The sequence below is a fragment of the Aegilops tauschii genome, chromosome 3, assembly GCF_002575655.3.
Source record: "Aegilops tauschii subsp. strangulata cultivar AL8/78 chromosome 3, Aet v6.0, whole genome shotgun sequence".
NCBI classification, from domain to species: Eukaryota; Viridiplantae; Streptophyta; class Magnoliopsida; order Poales; family Poaceae; genus Aegilops; species Aegilops tauschii.
The window spans coordinates 95,139,809-95,161,173 of NC_053037.3; positions in this window are offsets into that span (position 1 = coordinate 95,139,809).

Genomic DNA, 21,365 nt, shown 5'->3' on the forward strand with positions numbered 1-21,365 from the left:
CGGGGGAACCTGCTTCGTCCCTCTGCTCTTTGTGGTCTTGGCCTTGGCGTTGCTCTGGTTATCTTGGGCTTCGGTCTTACCTTGGCTCACCTCCCCTGTTCTGCTTGGTGTGACCGCGGGTGCGGCTCCAACTGCACGTGCACAGTTAAAGGGGTACAAAGGTGCGCCCCTTCTTTTGTACACCGACACCAGCAGATATAAATCCCAAGTAACTCAAAGAATATAGCTATGGTCCCCGGCAACGGCGCCAGAAAATAGTCTTGATAACCCACAAGTATAGGGGATCGCAACAGTTTTCGAGGGTAGAGTATTCAACCCAAATTTATTGATTCGACACAAGGGGAGCCAAAGAATATTCTCAAGTATTAGCAGTTGAGTTGTCAATTCCACAACACCTGGATAACTTAATATCTGCAGCAAAGTATTTAGTAGCAAAGTAATATGGGAGTAACGGTAACGGTAACAAAAGTAATATTTTTGGGTTTTGTAGTGATTGTAACAGTAGCAACGGAAAAGTAAATAAACGGAGAACAATATGTGAAAAGCTCGTAGGCTTTGGATCGGTGATGGAGAATTATGCCGGATGTGGTTCATCATGTAACAGTCATAACATAGGGTGATACAGAACTAGCTCCAATTCATCAATGTAATGTAGGCATGTATTCCGAGTATAGTCATACGTGCTTATGGAAAAGAACTTGCATGACATCTTTTGTCCTACCCTCCCGTGGCAGCGGAGTCCTAAGGGATATTAAGGCCTCCTTTTAATAGAGTACCGGACCAAAGCATTAACACATAGTGAATACATGAACTCCTCAAACTATGGTCATCACCAGGAGTGGTCCCGATTATTGCCACTTTGGGGTTGCCGGATCATAACACATAGTAGGTGACTATAGACTTGCAAGATAGAATCAAGAACTCACATATATTCATAAAAACATAATAGGTTCAGATCTGAAATCATGGCACTCGGGCCCTAGTGACAAGCATTAAGCATAGCAAAGTCATAGGAACGTCAATCTCAGAACATAGTGGATACTAGGGATCAAACCCTAACAAAACTAACTCGATTACATGATAAATCTCATCCAACCCATCACCGTCCAGCAAGCCTACGATGGAATTACTCACGCACGGCAGTGAGCATCATGAAATTGGTGATGGAGGATGGTTGATGATGACGACGGCGATGGATTCCCCTCTCCGGAGCCCCGAACGGACTCCAGATCAGCCCTCCCGAGATGTTTTAGGGCTTGGCGGCGTCTCACCCGAACACCAATATATGGAGTTGGAGTTGAGGTCGGTGGAGCGTCAGGGGGCCCACGAGGTAGGGGGCATGCCCAGGGGGGCAGGCATGCCCCCACCCTCGTGGACAGGTGGAGGCCCCCTGACTGGATTCTTCTTCCAGTATTTTTAATATTTTCCAAAAATAAGTTCCATGGAGTTTCAGGTCATTCCGAGAACTTTTGTTTCTGCACATAAATAACACCATGGCAATTCTGCTGAAAACAGCGTCAGTTTGGGTTAGTTCCATTCAAATCATGCAAGTTAGAGTCCAAAACAAGGGCAAAAGTGTTTCGAAAAGTAGATACGACGGAGACGTATCATGCATCCAATCCCTTAAACCCCAAAGTTATTCCATATGAGTCCACCAATACCTCCCTATATGCGGTATTTACTTGCCGTTCCAAGTAAATTTGTATGTGCCAAACTCTAAACCTTCAAATGAAATTCTGTTTTGTATGCTTGAATAGCTCATGTATCAACTAGGGCTGTCCGTATCTTCCATGCTAGGCGGGTTATTCTCAAGAGGAGTGGACTCCGCTCCTCACTCACGAGAAAATGGCTGGTCACCGGGATGCCCAGTCCCATGCTTTATGTAAATCAAATCAAAATAATTGCAAACAAAACTCCCCCTGGGACTGTTGTTAGTTGGAGGCACTCGTTGTTTCGAGCAAGCCATGGATTGATGCTTGTTGGTGGAGGGGGAGTATAAACTTTACCATTCTGTTTGGGAACCGCCTATAATGTGTGTAGCATGGAAGATATCGCCATCTCTTGGTTGTTATGTTGACAATGAAAGTATGCCGCTCAAAATATTATTTATCTCTGCTTTAAAATCGAGCTCTGGCACCTCTACAAATCCCGGCTTAGCTCTGCGAAGGGCCTATCTATTTACTTTCATGTTGAGTCATCACCCTCTTATTAAAAAGCACTAGCTGGAGAGCGCTGCTGTCATTTGCATCCATTACTATTAATTTATATTGGGTATGACTATGACTGGATCTCTACCATGAATTACAATGTTTAGCCGGTCCTTGGTCTTTAAAGGTGCTCTGCATTTAGGTTTTGCGGTCTCAGAAAGGGCTAGCGAGATACCCTCTTGTTATATCATATTATAATTATTTTGAGAAAGTGTTGTCTTCCGAGATTTATTATTATTGCTTGCTAGTTGATTATGCCATTGACATGAGTAAACATGAGACCTAAGTGTTATTGTGAATATGGTTAGTTATAATCTTTGCTGAAAACTTGAATGCTGGCTTTACATATTTACAACAACAAGAGCAAACAGAGTTTGTAAAAGTTTTTCTTTATCACTTTCAGTTTATCAACTGAATTGCTTGAGGACAAGCAAAGGTTTAAGCTTGGGGGAGTTGATACGTCTCCGTCGTATCTACTTTTCCAAAAACTTTTGCCCTTGTTTTGGACTCTAACTTGCATGATTTGAATGGAACTAACCCGGACTGACGCTGTTTTCAGCAGAATTGCCATGGTGTTATTTATGTGCAAAAACATAAGTTCTCGGAATGACCTGAAACTCCACGGAACTTTTTTTGGAAAATATAAAAAATACTGGAAGAAGAATCCACGTCAGGGGGGCCTCCACCTGTCCACGAGGGTGGGGGGCGCGCCTGCCCCCCCCCCCCCCGGGCGCGCCCCCTGCCTCGTGGGCCCCCTGTTGCTCCACCGACCTCAACTCCAACTCCATATATTCGTGTTCGGGAGAGAAAAAATCAGAGAGAAAGATTCATCACGTTTTATGATACGGAGCCACCGCCAAGCCCTAAACTCTCTTTGGGAGGGCTGATCTGGAGTCCGTTCGGGGCTCCGGAGAGGGGAATCCGTCGCCGTCGTCATCATCAACCATCCTCCATCACCAATTTCATGATGCTCACTGCCGTGCGTGAGTAATTCCATCGTAGGCTTGCTGGACGGTGATGGGTTGGATGAGATTTATCATGTAATCGAGTTAGTTTTGTTAGGGTTTGATCCCTAGTATCCACTATGTTCTAAGATTGATGTTGCTATGACTTTGCTATGCTTAATGCTTGTCACTAGGGCCCGAGTGCCATGATTTCAGATCTGAACCTATTATGTTTTTATGAATATATGTGAGTTCTTGATCCTATCTTGCAAGTCTATAGTCACCTACTACGTGTTATGATCCGGCAACCCCGAAGTGACAATAATCGGGACCACTCCCAGTGATGACCATAGTTTGAGGAGTTCATGTATTCACTATGTGTTAATGCTTTGGTCCGGTACTCTATTATAAGGAGGCCTTAATATCCCTTAGTTTCCGCTAGGACCCCGCTGCCACGGGAGGGTAGGACAAAAGATGTCATGCAAGTTCTTTTCCATAAGCACGTATCACTATATTCGGAAGACATGCCTACATTACATTGATGAAGTGGAGCTAGTTCTGTGTCACCCTATGTTATGACTGTTACATGATGAACCGCATCCGGCATAATTCTCCATCACTGATCCAATGCCTACGAGCTTTTACATATTGTTCTTCGCTTATTTACTTTTCCGTTGCTACTGTTACAATCACTACAAAATCCAAAAATATTACTTTTGCTACCGTTACCGTTACTATCATATTACTTTGCTACTAAATACTTTGCTGCAGATATTAAGTTATCCAGGTGCGGTTGAATTGACAACTCAATTGCGAATACTTGAGAATATTCTTTGGCTCCCCTTGTGTCGAATCAATAAATTTGGGTTGAATACTCTACCCTCGAAAACTGTTGCGATCCCCTATACTTGTGGGTTATCATTCCTCTCCCCCTCCCGCAAAACGACTAACTCCATAGCACCAGAGCATCTTACATCACGTCGTCCGTACTTCATCGGCCTTTCTACCCCTCCCCTCTTGAAACCCTAGACTGCTCATCCACCGGCGTACCAGAGCCCATTCACTGCCAGCGGCGTCCACCTCGCCGGATCTGCTTCTGCGGCCGCATCTACCCCTCCCACCTCCGTAGAAACAAGTAGACTGCTCATCCACCACTGTACCACAGCCCATTCAGTGCCGGCCTTGTCGACGGCATCGGATCTGCTTTACCGGTACTCTCGTCAACCACAGCGCATCTGCAGCGGCTCCTTCGTACTCCCCACCGGAGATGCTTCGTCCACACCCCCCGGAGCCGCCCCACCGACGCTCCCGTCGATGGCCTCTGATCCTCTTCGCCGACACCTTCCTCAACCCTACCGGAGCCGCTTCGCCGACACCATCATCAACCCTACCGGAGTAGCTTCGCCTATACCATTCTCAACCCTACCGGGGCCGCTTTGCCAACTCACAAGTCCACGGCCTCAGATCCGCTTCTTCGCACCCTCATCCAACCTACCGGAGCAGCTTTTGACGCCCCGTCCACGGCCGCGGATCTGCATCATCGACACCATCCTGAACCCAACCATCGGAGCAGCTTCACTGATGCCCTCGTCCACGGCCACAGATCCGCTTCGCCCACACTGTAGTCCACCCTACCGGAGCCACTCCACAAACACCCTACTCGACGGTTCTAGATCTCCTTACCGGACACCCGACAGCCAATGCAGCGTCATCACCCTTTATGTTTCTAACCTGATTCCCACCATCTGGCAAGATGCCAAGCACCTACCACGGCCTAGGTACTTGTCACCTTTAAACCCGTCCAGCATCACCTGCCCGGTGTACTTCAAATATACTAACAGGTCGTTGTTACATGTTATGCAGCTGGCAAAAACTACAAGGACGATGTTTCTTCTGGATCTAATAGCTTGGCCAACCAAGATCCTGGACTGAGGCATTGCTTTGATCTTGGAAGTGTCTCTCTCTCTTGTATTGTTGTGTGCCTGTCAGCGTGCTTTGCTAGGATTTTCGACCAGTAATCCCTTTGTGCAGACAATGATTTCTACTACTGGCTGCTAAATTAGATATTTAGATGTCATACATGATACTACCTTGTACCTCCGTTCCTGGTGCACGTCAGTCCTAAACAAACGGGTTTTTACCCCTTTCCGCGATGGCATTTGGAACCGTCGCCAAGTGAGTATGTGCGATAGGGTGTCCTTCCACACGACCAAGAAATCGTTGGGGATAGGCCCTCCTGGGACCCAGGCTGGGGCCGTGTGCGATCGGGAGAGGCATTGAAACCCAATCATTTCCGTAGGTATGTACATCCCACACGGTAATCCGAGAAAATCATTTCCCTAGGTATGTACATCCCACACGGTGAATCCCAGAAAAACATTTCTGTTCGTATGTATATCACACACAGTCAATCCAAGGAATACGTTTCCGTTCTTATGTACATCCCGCACAGTCAATCAAGGGGAAATGTTTTCGTTTGGATGTACATCCCACACGGTTTTATGTATACGCTCGTGTGTGAAAGGTGTAACTATCACACACGCTCTGCCTTGGTTAACTGTTTGCTTTCATTAACAACATCACACACGATTTGATGTAGAAAACTGTGTGGCATTGGGCTATCCATCGCAAGCGCTTTACTGCTAGAACCGTTTGCAAAGGTTCATGACCATCTGTTCTATTTTTATTTTTGCCTGTAATTTATTATTCTAATTGGAAATTTTGAAATACGAAACGTGCAATTCAAATTCTCAGCACAATGGTTCAACAACGAATCCATAAATAAAATTGCCAGTACAATATGTTCAGTAATTACAGGATTAGGCAACAATTAACTATGATGAACCGCAGTATTTAAAGGCAGTAAAGGTGAAGAGACAAGTGTAAATCATTTTGACTGCCGACGGTGTTGAAGAAGCGGAATGCCCATAATGTGCCTTCCTGCATGCCATAGGCACGAACCACTTTTGTCCAACCCCTTGTGACGATCGCCCGCCCATCCTTCACCGCCTTCAGGAAGACTTCTAGAGCATTATCATGGTAGCATGAATTATATACTTTAACCTTAGTTGCCTCCACTCCGGTCATGTAGTTTGCAAGGTAATCATCAGTAAATAGCTTCGGAAACCACTGAAAAGGGAAAAATATCAGATACTGAGGTCTAATAGAGTAACTTGTTGTGGGCAGGGGGAAAAGGCAACACATTACTTACCATCCTAAAGTTCTCTGTTGTCTACGACAAAGTGTAAATAAAGAGCTTAATTCCAATCACCCGTTTCTTTCGCCTAACAATCTTTCTTAGTTTCCTCACTTGACGCTTGTTCATGAATATCTCATTGCCCCATATGCAAAAGGGATCGAAGCATGGATCAGTACCCCTCATATATGTACCTACAAGCAACCAGTAAATGTTAGAAGCTAAGCTGAGATTGCACAAATGATGTAAAATACAACTACCTATGTTCCTAAGTACGAGTATTTTTTTTGAGATTTCAATATGAACTACATACGGATGTATATAGAATTATAGATATAGTTTAGACTAGAATATAGATTCACTCATTTTGCTCCTTATGTAGTCCATACTGGAATCTCTAAAAATACTTATATTTAGGAATAGATGGTGTATAAGACATGGGATGCAGCTAACCTCGACGACAAACAACGGCATCGCCCATTGTAGCCCTGTGTAAGTACATGGAAAGCCAATGTTAACTACAACAGGGTTAACATCCACCAAAAATAGCAAATGGTAATAAAACGGCAGCATCTGTAGTGATCTCTTCATTTCGAACGAGTAGCACGGTAGCAAATGGACGGATTAAAAAATGGATACAACTGTTAATTGCAACAGGCTTAACAACATCCTAATTCATGTTTTGTAAGTTTGTAGCCATTGAAATACAACTCTTTAAAAATGGATACAACTATTAATTGCAAGAGGCTTAGTGGCCATTGAAACCGGTACTGATAAAAATGCAATTGGCAGAGTCAAACATCACAGGGCAGGTGCTGCCAGAGCAGATAATGGCCCAGTTGTCTATAAAAAGGTAGGGAAAATAGCTCAAACGTGTTAGGCATGTTTACTACAACATGCTTAATACATCGACAATACAAAACATAGTCATTAATTGCAACTGGTATTGGTAAGATTGAACTGGTGGGTACATACTTGGTAAGTCCTGAGAGGTAGTTGCTGGTGCACTTCATCTTGGCCAGAGCCCGCCCAAAGTCAGCGGCGGTGGAGGCGAGCTGTTCCTCCGGGTCGAAGCGTGGATCAGTGCCACTGACATGTGTGCCTACAAGCAACTAGTAAATGGTAGAAGTTAAACTGCAATTGCACAAATGATGTGAAATATTGTAAGACATGGGATGCAGCTAACCTTGACGGCAAACAACAGCATCGGCCGTTATGACCATGCGTAAGTACATGGACAAGCATGTTAAGTACAACAGGGTTAGCATCCACCAAAAATAGCAAATGGGGCAGCATCTCTAGTATATCTTCATTGCGGAGAGTAGCATGGTAGCAAATGGAAAGACTAAAAAATGGATACAATTGTTAATTGCAACAGGCTTAACAGCATCCTAAGTCATGTTTTGTAAGTTTGTAGCCATTGAAATGCAACTGTTTAAAAATGGATTCAACTATTAATTTCAACAGGCTTAATAGACATTGAAACTGGTACTGATAAAAATGCAATTGGCATAGTTAAACATCACAAGGCAGGTGTTGCCAGAGCAGAGAATGGCCCAGATGTCTATAAAAAGGTAGGGAAAGTAGCAAAAACATGTTAGGCATGTTCACTAGAACATGCTTAATACCTCGACCGTACAGAACATAGCCATTAATTACAATTGGTATTGGTAAGATTGAATTGGTGGGTACATACTTGGTAAGTCCTGAGAGGTAGTTGCTGGGGCACTTCATCTTAGCCACAGCTCGCCCAAAGTCAGCGACGGCGGAGGCGAGTTGTTCCTCCGGGTCGAGGCATGGATAAGTGCCACTGACATGTGTACCTATAGGCAACCATTAAATGGGTAGAAGTTAAACTGCAATTGCACAAATTAAGTGAAATACTGTAAGACATGGGATGCAGCTCACCTCGACGGCAAACAAAAGCATCGGCTGTTATGACCCTGCGTAAGTACATGGACAGGCATGTTAAGTGCAACATGGTTAGCATCCACTAAAAATACCAAATGGGCAGCATCTCTAGTGATATCCTGAGTCATGTATTGTAAGTTTGTTGCTGGTATTGGTGAAATTGAGCTGGACACGGTAAACTTGAACATCACACAGTGTGTAGTACTGAAATAAACAAGGCACGAACATGCTTAATACATCAACTGTACAAATCATAGCCGTTGCAAGTGGTATTGGTAAGATTTAGCTGGTCAGATCTTACCTGTTAAGTCCTGGGGGTAGTCGCTGGGGGACTTCATCTGGGCCAGAGCCTGCACCATGTCGGCAGCGGCGGCGGAGGCGAGGTGTTCTTCCGGGTCAACACGCACAGTGGCCATCGCGCCATGGACCGCCATCAGCTCCTGGCGGGGGGGATTTGGAGGCATGAGGATGTTTCGCAGGCGCCATTTAAGCAATCAGGACGGGGACGTGATAGAGATCGGTGGGTTACCTGACTGGATCCGAGCAGAACGTAGATGTGGTTGAAGCTGTGGTTGCGGCGGCGGTGGTTTGAGATGCCGGTAGGGGGAGGCACGAGGGAGGGGGATACTAAGGGGAAGGGGATGTGGTTGGAGGAATAAATTCTGAAACCGCACGCCTAATGAAAATTTCGGTGCGAAATTTGAAACTTGGGCGGGGGAAACACACAACGCAGACGAAGCGCGTAAAATACTCGTGTGCGAGAAAAAAGAAAGTTGGCAGATCCCGTCTCCAAAAAGATGTACACATGTACTTGATTTTTTCGGTCAACGGACGCCTGGTTTATTAGGAAATATCACACAGGTAACTGACTTATGGGTCATTAACGCAAAAAACGCAGACGGGTACGGCATAGAAACCGTGTGTTTTGTGATCTTCTAATGATTAACGCAAAAAAACGCACACGGGCACACATGCTAATCAACGCTCAAAGCCCTCAAAGGATGCTCTTACCGACATTGTACGTTAATACTACAAACTTAAAGTACTACTGGTAATTTGCTCTAATACTACAAACTTAAACTACTTCTCACATGCTGCCATCAGGGCATGCTGGCAGACGCCGGCGTTCTCCTTCCCGGCCTTGTACGCGGCAGCCCACCGTGCTTCGATCTCCGCCAAGCTCTCCACACCATGGCATGCAGCCTCTTTTTTCTTGCGGCGGCGGGACTCTCTTTTCTTGACTGCTTTCTGCCTTTTCTGCTCCTTCTGTGTGGCTTTGGCTGCCTCTAGATCCACCACCCATTCGGCCATGGCAGTCTCAAAGTCCGCCCATGTAACTGTCTGGCCGCTAGCGGCGATGAACTCGGCGCGGCAAGATGCCATCGCTTCCTTACCATATGTGCGGTTGCGGGCGGCGAGGAACGCGGCGCGGCGGGATGCCATCGCTTCCTTACCAGTTACTGTGCGCCGCGGTGCCATGGACGACGCCTGAAGAGAGCTCTAGGACGGAGGGGTCGGGTAGCCGTACAATGCGGTGGTATTCAAGAGCTCAACCACAAACGACAACGGAAATTTGGATTCCCTTAAAATTTTACTCATTCATTATCGCACACGGTTCATCTCCGTCGCTTCCCGTAACAGTGTGTGCTGAGCCTATTATGTGTTGCGTTAGGATTGGCCGGAACCCCAGCCACGCGGATCGCGCGTGTGCACTGTTGGATGTGCCGCAATCGAACGGCAATCCACATCCCTCACATCACACCCGAGCACCTGTAGCTGGATTGGATTTATACGCGCTAAATGCCTAGAAAATGCAAATAACCCCCTAAATATGGTAAATAAGCCCGGAAAAATGCCAAATTTGAACACGGTGATTTGCAGGGTGTATGTTCATCGTAGAAAAAAAACTCCAGGGCGAACAACGAAGAAAATTTGGATTCCCCTTCAATCTTGAGGATTTCCCTTTCGAAAGCATGGAACTTCCTCGGTGATTGTTCGATTTATGAAGGGTGTGCATGACAACATAAGCCAAACCTTCTCAAATTTTTACCAAGGCATGGTGAGGTCATACCATGGCACCATGCCGGGCGTCATGTTTTTTAAGCATTTATTTCATTTTTTCTATAGTTGAAAACCCAACAAACAAACATTTGTGGTTGACTATTGCCACACATTTCATCGAAATATCTGTCCATTCCTTGTAAAAGGCATGACAATTTCTTAAATGGCACGAGCATGGTTTTCTAGGCCGTTCTTGTGGACCCTTTCATGCATCGATTGTTTGAACTTGAATTATGCGCACTAATGCCAAGGAAATGCACATAATCCCCTAAATATGGCAAATGAACCCGGAAAAGTGCCAAATTTGAACACGGTGATTTGCAGGTTGTATGTTCATCGTAGAAAAAACTCGTGGACAAAGGACAAAGGAAATTTGGACCCCCCCTTCAATCTTGGTGATTTCCCCCTTGAAACCATGAAACTTCCTCGGTGATGGTTCGATTTATGAAAGGCGCGCATCACGACATAAGGAAAACATTCTCCAATTTTTACCAGGGCATGGTGAGGCCATACCATGGCACCACGCCATGCGCCATGTTTTCCAACCATGTGTTTCATTTTTTGTATAGTTGTTAACCAAGTAACGACGCGTTTATGGTTGACTATTGCCACACATTTCCTTGAAATGTCTGCCCATTCCTTGTAAAAGGCATGAGAATGTGCTAAATAACATGAGCATGGTTTTCCAGACCGTTCTTGTGCACCTTTTCATGCACCGATTGTTCGAATTTGAAGTATGTCCATTAATGCCTAGAAAATGCACATAATCCCCTAAATATGGTAAATGAGCCTGGGAAAATGTCAAATTTGAACACGTTGCATTTGAGGCGGTATGTTGATCGTTGGAAAAAAACTGAATGACAAACTAGGACGGAAATTAGGATTCCCCTTCAATCTTGGGGATTTTCCCTCTCGAAAGCATGGAACTTCCTCGGTGATGGTTCAATTTATGAAGGGTGTGCATGACGACATAAGCCAAACCTTCTCAAATTTTTACCAGGGCATGGTGAGGTCATACCATGGCACCATGCCAGGCGTCATGTTTTTAAGCATTTATTTCATTTTTTCTATAGTTGAAAACCCAACAAACAAACATTTGTGGTTGACTATTGCCACACATTTCATCGAAATATCTGTCCATTCCTTGTAAAAGGCATGAGAATTTACTAAATGGCACGAGCATGGTTTTCTAGTCCGTTCTTGTGGACCCTTTCATGCATCGATTGTTTGAACTTGAATTATGCGCATTAATGCCTAGGAAATGCACATAATCCCCTAAATATGGCAAATGAACCCGGAAAAGTGCCAAATTTGAACACGGTGATTTGCAGGTTGTATGCTCATCATAGAAAAAGACTCGTGGACAAAGGACAAAGGAAATTTGGACCCCCCCCCTTCAATCTTGGTGATTTCCCCCTCGAAACCATGAAACTTCCTTGGATGATGGTTCGTTTTATGAAAGGCGCGCATCATGACATAAGGAAAACATTCTCCAATTTTTACCAGGGCATGGTGAGGCCATACCATCGCACCACACCAGGCGTCATGTTTTCCAACCATGTGTTTCATTTTTTGTATAGCACGAGCATGGTTTTCCAGACCGTTCTTGTGCACCTTTTCATGCACCGATTGTTCGAATTTTAATTATGTGCATAATTAATGCCTAGAAAATGCACACAATCCCCTAAATATGGTAAATGAGTTCGGAAAAATGTCAAATTTGAACACGTTTCATTTGAGGCGGTATGTTGATTGTTGGAAAAACTGAATGACAAACTAGGACGGAAATTTGGATTCCCCTTCAATCTTGGTGATTTCCCTCTCGGAAGCATTGAACTTCCTTGATGATGGTTCGATTTATGAAGGGTGTGCATGACGACATAAATCAAACCTTCTCAGATTTTAACCAGGGCACGGTGAGGCCATACCATGGCACCATGCCAGTCGTCATGTTTTTCAAGCACATATTTCATTGTTCTATAGTTGATAACCCAGTAAATGATGCGTTTGTGGTTGACTATTGCCATGCATTCCATTAAAATCTCTGCCCATTCCTTGTAAAAGGCTTAAGAAATTACTAAATACCACGAGTATGGTTTTTCCAGACCGTTCTTGTGCACCCTTTCATGCACCAATTGTTTGAATTTGAATTACGTGCATCAATGCCTACAAAATGCACATAATCCCCTAAATATTGTAAATGAACCCGGAAAAGTGCCAAATTTGAACGCGGTGATTAGCAGGGTTTATGTTCATCGTAGAAAAAACTCATGGATGAAGGACAAAGGAAATATGGATTCCCATTCAATCTCGGTGATTTACTATCACACATGATTCATCTCCGTCGCCTCTGCGAACCATGTGTGTTCACTCACACATGCAAAAGGAAAAAGAAAACACTCGCCCACTTCGTCCCCACTCACTCGCCGCGGACTCCTCCGCAACTCTGCACCCTAAGCTAGACGGCTGTTGGCGGCGGGCGTAGCTCGCGCTCCAAACGGCACCGGATTTCGCCTCCACCACTTTCCGCTGCCTATCTGCATCGACATTCTAGACTCTGGTCGACTGGGGTTTTCTGCGGGGTTGGGCCGGGGATTTTCCTCATGGAGAAGGTAATCAACTTAATTAGCAAAATATTCACTCATCTCTTATCGAAGTCCGTCCGTCACTCTTAATCAACCGGCGGAAATAACCATGGAATCATTTTTGTTCTAGCTGATTCGTGGGTGTTCATTCATGTGTGCACAGTGCGAGCACAAATCGGGCAACTGTGGTCGTGGCCAGTCGGAAACGAAGTTCTATCTCACCATTCCGGATGACTTCAGGGAGCACTCGGTATGTTCAATCTCAACCTACCACGGTCGGCATGGCCTAAATTTGTGAACATATACCGTCTGTTGCTACATTATCTACATATTTGCATCAAATCTTTGTTACATTATCTATTTTTAATTATATATTTTTGTACTTTGCTTGCATCTATATATGGATATGTTCTATCAGTTACTCCCATATTTGCATCTTGCTCGGTTATTTCAATATATCTAATTTACGATCTTAATTTTCATTTCAAGCAGTACATCCCTTGTGACGATCGCCCGCCCATCCTTCACCGCCTTCAGGAAGACTTCTAGAGCATTATCATGGTAGCATGAATTATATACTTTAACCTTAGTTGCCTCCACTCCGGTCATGTAGTTTGCAAGGTAATCATCAGTAAATAGCTTCGGAAACCACTGAAAATAAAAAATATCAGATACTGAGGTCTAATAGAGTAACTTGTTGTGGGCAGGGGGGAAAAGGCAACACATTACTTACCATCCTAAAGTTCACTGTTGTCTTCGACAAGTTGTAAATAAAGAGCTTAATTCCAATCACCCGTTTCTTTCGCCTAACAATCTTTCTTAGTTTCCTCACTTGACGCTTGTTCATGAACATCTCATTGCCCCATACGCAAAAGGGATCGAAGCGTGGATCAGTACCCCTCATATATGTACCTACAAGCAACCAGTAAATGTTAGAAGCTAAACTGAGATTGCACAAATGATGTAAAATACAACTACCTATGTTCCTAACTACAAGTTTTTTTTGAGATTTCAATATGAACTACATACGGACGTATATAGAATTATAGATATAGTTTAGATTAGAATCTAGATTCACTCATTTTGCTCCTTATGTAGTCTATACTGGAATATCTAAAAATACTTATATTTAGGAATAGATGGTGTATAAGACATGGGATGCAGCTAACCTCGATGACAAACAACAGCATCGCCCATTGTAGCCCTGTGTAAATACATGGAAAGCCAATGTTAACTACAACAGGGTTAACATCCACCAAAAATAGCAAATGGTAATAAAACGGCAGCATCTGTAGTGATATCTTCATTTCGAAAGAGTAGCACGGTAGCAAACGGACGGATTAAAAAATGGATACAACTGTTAATTGCAACAGGCTCAACAACATCCTAATTCATGTTTTGTAAGTTTGTAGCCATTGAAATACAACTCTTTAAAAATGGATACAACTGTTAATTGCAACTGGCTTAATGGCCATTGAAACAGGTACTGATAAAAACGCAATTGGCAGAGTTAAACATCACAGGGCAGGTGCTGCCAGAGCAGATAATGGCCCAGTTGTCTATAAAAAGGTAGGGAAAATAGCTCAAACGTGTTAGGAATGTTTACTACAACATGCTTAATACATCGACAATACAAAACATAGTCATTAATTGCAACTGGTATTGGTAAGATTGAACTGGTGGGTACATACTTGGTAAGTCCTGAGAGGTAGTTGTTGGTGCACTTCATCTTGGCCAGAGCCCGCCCAAAGTCTGCGGCGGCGGAGGCAAGCTGCTCCTCCGGGTCGAAGCATGGATCAGTTCCACTGACATGTGTACCTATAGGCAACCATTAAATGGGTAGAAGTTAAACTGCAATTGCACAAATTAAGTGAAATACTGTAAGACATGGGACGTAGCTCACCTCGACGGCAAACAAAAGCATCGGCCGTTATGACCCTGCATAAGTACATGGACAGGCATGTTAAGTGCAACATGGTTAGCATCCACTAAAAATACCAAATGGGCAGCATCTCTAGTGATATCCTGAGTCATGTATTGTAAGTTTGTTGCTAGTATTGGTGAAATTGAGCTGGACACGGTAAAATTTGAACATCACACAGTGTGTAGCATTGAAATAAACAAGGCACGAACATGCTTAATACATCAACTGTACAAATCATAGCCGTTGCAAGTGGTATTGGTAAGATTTAGCTGGTCAGATCTTACCTGTTAAGTCATGGGGGTAGTCGCTGGGGGGACTTCATCTGGGCCAGAGCCTGCACCATGTCGGCGGCGGCGGCGGAGGCGATGTGTTCTTCCGGGTCAACACGCACAGTGGCCATCGCGCCATGGACCGCCATCAGCTCCTGCCGAGGGGGATTTGGGGGCATGAGGATGTTTCACAGGCACCATTTAAGCAATCAGGCCAGGGACGTGATAGAGATCGATGGGTTACCTGACTAGATCCGAGCAGAACGTAGATGTGGTTGAAGCTATGGTTGCGGCGGTGGTGGTTTGAGATGCCGGTAGGGGGAGGCACGAGGGAGGGGGGATACTGAGTGGAAGGGGATGTGGTTGGAGGAATAAATTCTGAAATCGCGCGCCTAATGAAAATTTCGGTGCGAAATTTGAAACTTGGGTGGGGGAAACACACAACGCAGACGAAGCGCATAAAATACTCGTGTGCGAGAAAAAAGAAAGTTGGCGGATCCCGTCTCCAAGAAAATGTACACATGTACTTGATTTTTTTCGGTCAATGGTACGCCTGGTTTATTAGGAAATATCACACAGGTAACTGACTTATGGGTCATTAACGCAAAAAACGCAGACGGGTACGGCATAGAAACCGTGTGTTTTTTGATCTTCTAATGATTAACGCAAAAAAACGCACACGGGCACACATGCTAATCAACGCTCAAAGCCCTCAAAGGATGCTCTTACCGACATTGTACGTTAATACTACAAACTTAAAGTACTACTGGTAATTTGCTATAATACTACAAACTTAAACTAATTCTCACATGCTGCCATCAGGGCATGCTGGCCACACGCCGGCGTTCTCCTTCCCGGCCTTGTAGGCGGCAGCCCACCGTGCTTCGATCTCTGCCAAGCTCTCCTCACCATGGCGTGCGGCCTCTTTTTTCTTGCGGCGGCGGGACTCTCTTTTCTTGACTGCTTTCTGCCTTTTCCGCTCGATCTGTGCGGCTTTGGCCACCTCTAGATGCACCACCCATTCGGCCATGGCAGCCTCAAAGTCCGCCCATGTAACTGTCTGGCCGCCGTTGGCGATGAACTCGGCGCGGCGAGATGCCATCACTTCCTTACCATATGTGCGGTCGCGGGCGGCGAGGAACGTGGCGCAGTGCGATGCCATCGCTTCCTTAACAGTTACTGTGCGCCGCGGTGCCATGGACGACGCCTGGAGAGAGATCTAGGACGGAGGGGCCGGGCAGCCATACAGTGCGGTGGTATTCAAGAGCTCAACCTCAAACGACAACAGAAATTTGGCTTCCCTTACTATTTTGCTCGTTCATTATCGCACACGATTCATCTCTGTCGCTTCCGGAAACAGTCTGTGTTGAGCCTATTGTGAGTTGCGTTATGATTGGCCGGAACCCCAGCCACGCGGATCGCGCGTGTGCACTATTGGATGCGCCGCGATCGAACGGCAATCCACGTCCCTCACATCACACCCGTGCACCTGTAGCTGGATTGGATTTATATGCACTAAATGCCTAGAAAATGCAAATAATCCCCTAAATATGATAAATAAGCCCGGAAAATGCCAAATTTGAACACGGTGATTTGCAGGGTGTATGTTCGTCGTAGAAAAAAACTCCAGGGCGAACAACGAAGAAAATTTGGATTCCCCTTCAATCTTGAGGATTTCCCTTTCGAAAGCATGGAACTTCCTCGGTGATTGTTAGATTTATGAAGGGTGTGCATGACAACATAAGCCAAACCTTCTCAAATTTTTACCAAGGCATGGTGAGGTCATAACATGGCACCCTGCCAGGCGTCATGTTTTTTAAGCATTTATGTCATTTTTTCTATAGTTCAAAACCCAACAAACAGACATTTGTGGTTGACTATTGCCACACATTTCATCGAAATATCTGTCCATTCCTTGTAAAAGGCATGATAATTTACTAAATGGCACGAGCATGGTTTTCTAGGCCGTTCTTGTGGACCCTTTCATGCATCGATTGTTTGAACTTGAATTATGCGCATTAATGCCTAGGAAATGCACATAATCCCCTAAATATGGCAAATGAACCCGGAAAAGTGCCAAATTTGAACACGGTGATTTGCAGGTTGTATGTTCATCATAGAAAAAAACTCGTGGACAAAGGACAAAGGAAATTTGGACCCCCCCCCCTTCAATCTTGGTGATTTCCCCCTTGAAACCATGAAACTTCCTTGGTGATGGTTCGATTTATGAAAGGCGCGCATCACGACGTAAGGAAAACATTCTCCAATTTTTACTAGGGCATGGTGAGGCCATACCATGGCACCACGCCATGCATCATGTTTTCCAACCATGTGTTTCATTTTTTGTATAGTTGTTAACCGAGTAACGACGCGTTTATGGTTGACTATTGCCACACATTTCCTTGAAATGTCTGCCCATTCCTTGTAAAAGGCATGAGAATGTGCTAAATAACACGAGCATGGTTTTCCAGACCGTTCTTGTGCACCTTTTCATGCACCGATTGTTCGAATTTGAAGTATGTCCATTAATGCCTAGAAAATGCACATAATCCCCTAAATATGGTAAATGAGCCGGGGAAAATGTCAAATTTGAACACGTTGCATTTGAGGCGGTATGTTGATCGTTGGAAAAAAACTGAATGACAAACTAGGACGGAAATTAGGATTCCCCTTCAATCTTGGGGATTTTCCCTCTCGAAAGCATGGAACTTCCTCGGTGATTGTTCGATTTATGAAGGGCGTGCATGACGACATAAGCCAAACCTTCTCAAATTTTTACCAGGGCATGGTGAGGTCATACCATGGCATCATGCCAGGTGTCATGTTTTTTAAGCATTTATTTCATTTTTTCTGTAGTTGAAAACCCAACAAACAGACATTTGTGGTTGACTATTGCCACACATTTCATCAAAATATCTGTCCATTCCTTGTAAAAGGCATGAGAATTTACTAAAGGGCACGAGCATGGTTTTCTAGGCCGTTCTTGTGGACCCTTTCATGCATCGATTGTTTGAACTTGAATTATGCACATTAATGCCTAGGAAATGCACATAATCCCCTAAATATGGCAAATGAACCCGGAAATGTGCCAAATTTGAACACGGTGATTTGCAGGTTGTATGCTCATCATAGAAAAAACTCGTGGACAAAGGACAAGGAAATTTGGATCCCCCTTCAATCTTGGTGATTTCCCCTCGAAACCATGAAACTTCCTCGGATGATGGTTCGTTTTATGAAAGGCGCGCATCACAACATAAGGAAAACATTCTCCAATTTTTACCAGGGCATGGTGAGGCCATACCATGGCACCACATCAGGCGTCATGTTTTCCAACCATGTGTTTCATTTTTTTGTATAGCACGAGCATGGTTTTCCAGACCGTTCTTGTGCACCTTTTCATGCACCGATTGTTCGAATTTGAATTATGTGCATAATTAATGCCTAGAAAATGCACACAATCCCCTAAATATGGTAAATGAGTTCAGAAAAATGTCAAATTTGAACATGTTTCATTTGAGGCGGTATGTTTATCTTGGTAAAAAACTGAATGACAAACTAGGACGGAAATTTGGATTCCCCTTCAATCTTGGTGATTTCCCTCTCAAAAGCATTGAACTTCCTCGATGATGGTTCGATTTATGAAGGGCGTGCATGACGACATAAATCAAACCTTCTCAGATTTTAACCAGGGCACGGTGAGGCCATACCATGGCACCATGCCAGCCGTCATTTTTTCAAGCACATATTTCATTGTTCTATAGTTGATAACCCAGTAAATGACGCGTTTGTGGTTGACTATTGCCATGCATTCCATTGAAATCTCTGCCCACTCCTTGTAAAAGGCTTGAGAAATTACTAAATACCACGAGTATGGTTTTTCCAGACCGTTCTTGTGCACCCTTTCATGCACCAATTGTTTGAATTTGAATTAGGTGCATCAATGCCTACAAAATGCACATAATCCCCTAAATATTGTAAATGAACCCAGAAAAGTGTCAAAATTGAACACGGTGATTAGCTGGGTTTATGTTCATCTTAGAAAAAAAAACTCATGGATGAAGGACAAAGGAAATTTGAATTCCCATTCAATCTCGATGATTTACTATTGCACACGATTCATCTCCGTCGTCTCTGCAAACCGTGTGTGTTCACTCACACATGCAAAAGGAAAAGAAAACCCTCGCCCACTTCGTCCCCACTCACTCGCCACGGACTCCTCCGCAACTCTGCACCCTAAGCTAGACGGCTGTTGGCGGCGGGCGTAGGTCGCGCTCCAAATGACACCGGATTTCGCCTCCACCGCTTTCCGCCGCCTATCTGCACCGACATTCTAGACTCTGGACGACTGGGGTTTTCTGCGGGGTTGGGCCGGGGATTTTCCTCATGGAGAAGGTAATCAACTTAATTAGCGAAATATTCACTCATCTCTTATCGCAGTCCGTCCGCCGCTCTTAATCAACCGGCGGAAATCACCGTGGAATCATTCTTGTTCTAGTTGATTCGTGGGTGTTCATTCATGTGTGCACAGTGCGAGCACAAATCGGGCAACTGTGGTCGTGGCCAGTCGGAAACGAAGTTCTATCTCACCATTCCGGATGACTTCAGGGAGCACTCGGTATGTTCAATCTCAACCTACCACGGTCGGCATGGCCTAAATTTGTGAACATATACCGTTTGTTGCTACATTATCTATATAGTTGCATCAAATCTTTGTTACATTATCTATTTTAAATTATATATTTTTGTACTTTGCTTGCATTTATATATGGATATATTCTATCGGTTACTCCCATATTTGCATCTTGCTCGGTTATTTCAATATATCTAATTTACGATCTTAATTTTCATTTCAAGCAGTACATCCCTTGCTTTGCAAAAACAGGAGTAGAAGGAAATCTTGGGCTTTACTTTGCTGATGACTCCCAGGATGTCATATTGACAACGCAACATGGATTTACAATGACGGTTAGCGTAAAACTTGATAAAGATGGTCACTCCTATTTTAATGCGGACCTTTGGAGAAAAATGTCTAAGTGTTATGAACTGAAAGCTGGCAATAAAATTCTAGTGCATGCACCACAGCCTGGTCTAATTAACATGGATGTTTACTTCCCCAACGTCATCAGCCAATCAAAGTTTGATCGAGGTTAGTGTCCTTTCAACTTTCTCCATGCTGTCATATTACTATTTAAGCAACCAATTGATCACTATTTAAGCAACCAATTGTGATATCATATTCTGACTCCGTTCCTAGGCAGTAACAAATTCTGTTTACCAATTTATGCGCACTATATATTCTTCTGCCATGTTCTGAATAAATAATACCTTTGCACCTTTTAAGCGGGATATGTTGGATGCATAGTGAACGATCTGTATGTTACTAAGCGTACCAAATTTCACTGGAAGGACTTGAAGCATGTCATAAACTTTGTTGATAATCTGACAGAGATAACACAGCGTATGAACACTGGATTTTGGATGGGATTAATTAGACCTATGGTGCACACACTAAACAAGACCAATTGTGTGCACAAAGCGCTGGTAAAAAGTCTTATTTTAATGTTGATGCTCATAAACTATATATATATCTTCAACGATATGTTACAATTATTTTTTATTCTACATGTCAACAGAAATTGCCCTTGTAGCCATTCCTGGATCGATTTTCCGGCGTGGTTGAATTACACTTGTGCCTGCTAATAATGCTAAAGTGATTGCAAGGTACTGCATTTCCCGCAAAAATGGAACCATTCAAATTAACAAGTTCTCGCTTCTCATGGCAATGCATCCATATTGGAAAATTGGAGACACTGTTCTACTCCTGCTCTACCAAGGCACAGGAGGGCTCTTCCTTTTCATTGACGAGATGCCGAGTCGCCGTGATCAAGCTGCTTCTAGTGGATAGTTGTGGTTGTTGGCCCTCAGCCACTTAAAATGTGCTAGCTGTTACTATATATGTTAAGTATGTAGATATGGACCATATGGTTGTTGGCCCTTAGCCTCTTAAAATCTGATAGTTGTTACTATGTTAAGTATGTAGATATGGACCATATGGTTGTCAAAACCGTGTTACGAAGATCCTTCTTTTGTCGAATAGTGTAACCACTAATATATGTTACTAAAATGCTGTTACCCAAGTTCATAAATTTTCATGGAAAGTATTAGTATCGTACACAGTTCATTGAGTTTAAGCGTGTGCCCGATGTCCAGAAGGCATTTGCATATTAACTGTCCATATTGCAAATTCACACACATGTTCACATAAGGA